The following is a 5524-nucleotide window of genomic DNA, read 5'->3' as shown; positions in this document are numbered from 1 at the left end:
AACATTAAACATGTTAACAACACAAAAGCCATATTAAACACAGACTACTTTAGACCCGGAAGTAGGATTCGTCGCGTCATCACTGAACAACCGGATTGCTTGATTTCAGTTATTTGGTTCTCTCGGGGAATAAATAGGGTTTCTTTTTTCTTTTTTATCAGAGTTCACCTACAAGTAGTTTTCAGACAGACTCTGGTTAATACTACTAAAACAGTTTATTACACATCAGAAAATTGCCTGATTATTTGGCCTAGGGGCAAAATAAGAGAATAGGTCCCAAGACTGAGCCCTGTGGTACCCCACACAGCAGGCTCTTGGAGACTGGTTTGCAAAAACATTGAATGTTTTGCCAGAAAGTTAGGAGGGAAACCATTCTAGAGGCCCACCTGATAAACCGACTACACCCCAGAGCCTGTTAATCAAAATACTGTGATCATGTTCGTTATGCTAGAAAAACTGGCAAAACAGAGCACTAAATACTACATCTGGATAGATAACATTCAGTGCAGAAAGTATATGGAGGATCAGCAACAACTGAAAATTATTCATGACTAAAAATCAATGACTGATAGCGATCCATTGTGGGTTTTTCTATGCGAGTATGCTGCTACTGGATTGGCAGTGTTTGGGATCATTGTCATGCTGAAAAATGAAGCTGCTGATAATCAGATGGCATTGCATCGTGCCATCTGAACTGTGCTTTCTGTACACACAGAGGAGAAACCTAGCTTGGTTTCAGCACAGTTCAGATGGCATTAGCATGCACGACACAAGAAATTAGTATGTTTTGGAGCAACGTGCTGCAATCCCAAAATTTGACAGAGTTCTGGCTTTAAAAAATATATATATTATTGACGTTTCTCGTATTGTGATCTTATTCCTACCTGCTGCCTAAAACGCTGTTTTACTGCCTGGTGCATTTATTGGAATCGTTTATCTCCTCTGTGTACCGCAGTTAACATTCAAATGATGTTTTTGCCACCAGTAAACATTCCTGTCAGCAGACGCTGTTACTCATCCCATTTCTTCAGACTCACTTGTTATTTATCAAGCAGCACCTACTGATCAATAAGATCTCTGTGAGCGAGATCTACTTTTGTTATCTTTGTCTTATACAGAGTCCAGCACTCTGTCTCAAGAGATGTTTTTCCTCTCTCTCTGTCTGCTCACAGATTCTGAGTCACTCCAGCTTATCGATCCAGTCTAGGAATCCTGTGCTTATCAGAATGACCCATCTCCCTTTTGCAGAAAAACAGCATCAAGCAAAAATATTCCTTTTTTTGTTTATTTTTTTCAGAACAATAAAAATAGTTTAACAAAGACTTCATTCTCTCTTTTTTGACTATTTACAGCAGAAGATGAAAAAAAAAAACAACCAAACAAATTAAAAATAAACAAACAAAACCCCTAAAACGGTCATGTCCATTTCATCTCCTCTTGGCTCTGTTCCCACCCCGATCCTCCCTCTCCACCCTCCTTTGCAGGCTTGACAAGAGAGTACCAGGGCCTATTGCTGTGTCTTTGACGAGGTATACAGGCTATTCAATGATTGGTGACACGTTAAATTACGGAGGCATCGCTAACTTTTGCACTCGGGAGCTTCTCCTTTTGTTCAGAACTGCATCGCACTTGGCCCGTTCATGTATACGGTAGGTAACACTTAGCAGATTATGAGTGATGACACATGCTTCAACTTACTGGCATGACTGACTTAGGAAGATAAATGACACGATGACCCACTTTTTTTCTTTTTTTAACTGTGGAAACAACACGTAACTGAGGAAAACAAGACAACCGACATGTCTCAGATGCATTCCTTGTCCAGTGGAGATAAACTGCTGTGTGTGGAGGGTCCCTGAGGGAAGTGAAGAAAGATGGTTTGAAGCACTTACGCAAGTCATAACAGACACATCTAAGATTAATGGTTAGCTTCAAAAACGGAGCAGCTGTTATTACATTGCAGCGATACTGAATAATCACATGGAAGAAAACAGACCTCTCAGACAGCATGTGCAACCAGCGGACCTAAAAAAGCTTTTGGATACAGTACTTCAAGCTCCTTCTAAATGTCATAAAGCAATTAGGCCCTCTAAAGCACTCAATGGAAATGTCACAAGTAACTTGGATTTACACTCGTCACTTCTTAGTAAATAGCTGTATCCCAGCGGAGTAATGTCACTCTAGTAACGATAATTCCAAATGCAAATCCGAGATGAATCTCACTGTGTCACGATCTCTGTAGAGTTTTTGCATGCCATGCGTGACAGCAGGTAGAACGAGCATAGAAGAGACAGAGCTGAAGCTTATTATTGCAATGTTTTCCTATAGCATGAGACTGCAGTATTCCCAGGCCCTACTGGCAGTCGGGATCCACGTGTGTTACTCTGCCAACTGAGAACAATCACATAAAATCAGGGCTGAGTGGCTGAACAATCAACAGCAGATGAAGTGAAAAGATGCCTGAGTAGTTGTGGCTGTTATGCACCTGATCAGGACAGAGGTATCAATACAGTCTGAGCAAACGCAAGAAGTCATACCATCAAACTTTAAAACGTAGAAATATTATACAACAGAGAAAATATGCAACAAAAAAAAGTGAGCTAAATCATCCATTTGAGATCAGAGAGGCAGAGGAAGAAGGGAGCAAAAACAGGTTGAGGGCCAGAAGCAGAAAACCTGTGTCCACACCGGGGTATTGTTACAGTAGTCCAGAGGTCTGCATGTAATAGTGGTGAGTTTGAGCACCATCTCTATGGCTGCAGGTCAGAGGGTCACTGGTCCAATCAGGTTGGAGGGTCATGGCTGTCAGAGCTGATTTCCAGTGCAGAGCGGCAGGCTGGCACAGTGATGAGGATAATGACGTCTTAGTGTCACATCGGATCACACAGTCGCAGAGCAGGAGTGGGCAGGCTGGGCCGCAGGGGCCCCAAATGCACCCGTTGGGCACAAACAGTCCAAAGGCCTGGCCTTTAGTGTTCCCATAGTTCTGAGAGGAGCTCCAGCACAGTGCAGAAAGGATAAAATGAAGCCGGATACTCACATTTCAAATGTTCACAAGGGGTCGATATATACTGTCAAGGGAGCAGTTGCTTCAATTAAGCCACATGGCTGGGAGAAGTGATGGATGCCTATTCATCCGTTTCAGTCAGTTATTTCAGGCCCAAATCAGGAGGGACATGAAGGCTCATTAGTTTTTGAGGGTTAAAATCCTCTTCTTCACTGGTCACCCCCCAGCCCTGGGCCACATGCCAATGTGCTGAGTGCTCCTATGTAACACAGACAATAACAGTAAGCCTCACGCATAATATGTCTGAGCAAGAGTTAAGATCTGCAGCCATGCTAGCAGCTTTTCAAGTTTAAACTAGCTTAGCACAAATACAACAGGAGCAGGGCTGTCAAAACATTAGATGTCTACAAAAATTTTTTGTCACGGCCATAATAACTGATAGCGGATATCTATAATAAAAAAGAAACATCAAATCTTAGTTATGGAGGTACCCAAATCATAACAACATTTTTTTTGCTATACGCTGATAAGGTGAAGTCCACAGAAAACCTCCAAAAATTACAACCCCAATTCTAAAAAGTTGAGACAAAATGTAAATAAAAACAGAATGCAATTATTTGCAAATCTCATAAACCTATATTTTATTTACAATAGAACACACAGAACATGGGACATGTTTCTCTTTCAAGAAAATTATTTGCTCATTTTGAAAAGCAAAAAAGTTGGGATGGAAGCAACAAAAGGCTGCAAAAATAATTGGTACTATAAAGAAACGGCGACCAATTAGATTCAATGGCAACAGGTCAGTAACATGATTGGGCATAAAAAGAGCATGTTAGGGAGGCAGAGTTCCTCAGAAGTAAAGGTGGGAGAAGTTCACCACTCTGCAAAAAATGATCTACAAGTGAAGATAAAGCATTTCATCATCTGTAATATTTAATATTATCAAAACATTCTGATAATCTGTAGATATCCTCCAAGATTTCAGTATTGGATGCCTGTAACCTTCAGGCACTCAGACAGGCATGACTCTGTCATGGAAATCACTGCACAAGCTCAGAAACACATATAGAAATCAACTGTTTAGTGTTCAGATGAACAGAAATTTGAATTTCATTTTGGAAAACATAGATGCCGCCTCCTCTCTTCTAAAGAGCACGGCGTTCTAAACCCTGCTGCTCTGATGGTATGGGGCTGCATTAGTGCCTATGTAACACATCTGGAAAAACATCAGCTATGACATATAAAAGTTTTAGAGCAACATATACTCCCATTCAAACAACATGTTTTCAGGGAAGAGCTTGCTTTTTTCAGCAAGACAATGCTAAGCCATACAGAATCTATTACAACGGCATGGCGTGTTAGCCAAAGAGTCCAGGTGCTGCCTGCAGCTCTGACCTTTCTGAAAACACGGGTTTATGAGATTTGCAAATCATTTCAATCCATTTTTATTTACATATTTCAGAGTGTCCCAGTTTCTTAGCAATTGTGGTTTTACGATTTCCGATAGTCATCAACATAATTACCCTTTTAAATATCACTGCATGTCAAAGAAACATAAGTGGAATATTTGCGCCATCAGCTCTGGTACAATACGATGGGAATGCCATTTATTTTGCATAAAGCAAGTTTTTGGACAAACTCAAAATATGAGGTAATTAAAACTCTATATTACCAGACAAATTTCCTGGCAGTTCATCAAATATTTCTTCAGATAGTTACTAAACACACAAATGTGAACTCATTGTGCTACTACTACTACTACTCAAGGCACCAACGTTATTAGGATTCAACTTCTAAGCGTCATGAATGGATGCATCAAATGTCACGGCAGTACATCTGTGATTTGTTGGGAGATTTCAGTCTGGACCACAAGTGGTGCTCCACTGTGCCGTGTTGCAAGCATGTCTGAAAACTAGACCAATGTTGGACTACAAAATGCTCGTGCATGACCCTTAATTAGTTTTATTGTCCAGTACAATGTGCAAAATGCAGTTTGTCTAAATCAGATTTAAACTGGTAACAATCACTCGCATACCATCTATTCTTGTCTTGTAATCTACTTGTTCTCTGACAAGGTACCACAAACGCTTACCTTCGATTTGATTTGTCCCCCTTGTGTAAAGACTATAAAGGTTTCTTCATCCAAACATTTCCAGTGGCCTGTGGCACTCCTTTCATTGGTTCCTTCATTTTCATACGTTCAATTCAGAGTTAGAGCAGAAGAAGAGGTCTTCATAGTCACACTGACTACTGATTCAAAAATATCCAGTAGTTCTGCAATGCAAGTATGGGTCTGCAATGACATTCAATCATCTACCAAACTTATCATTCACTTAAAAAACAAAAAGTCTTGTCTGCAATTTTCCAATTTCTCCAGTGTTTTTGTTCATAACCCTTCTGCTCCAGTGAGGGAAGAAAAAACAAAAAAGCCACACTCCAAAAACATCTTCCGTTTTGCACGGAGTCACTTGTCAGGAAAAACTGACAGTCCTTTGTAACCTTAAATGTCATATT

Source organism: Pundamilia nyererei, unplaced genomic scaffold, assembly GCF_000239375.1.
Source record: "Pundamilia nyererei isolate P.nyererei 1_Seehausen unplaced genomic scaffold, PunNye1.0 scaffold00123, whole genome shotgun sequence".
Lineage (NCBI taxonomy): Eukaryota > Metazoa > Chordata > Actinopteri > Cichliformes > Cichlidae > Pundamilia > Pundamilia nyererei.
This window is presented reverse-complemented; position numbering follows the sequence as displayed.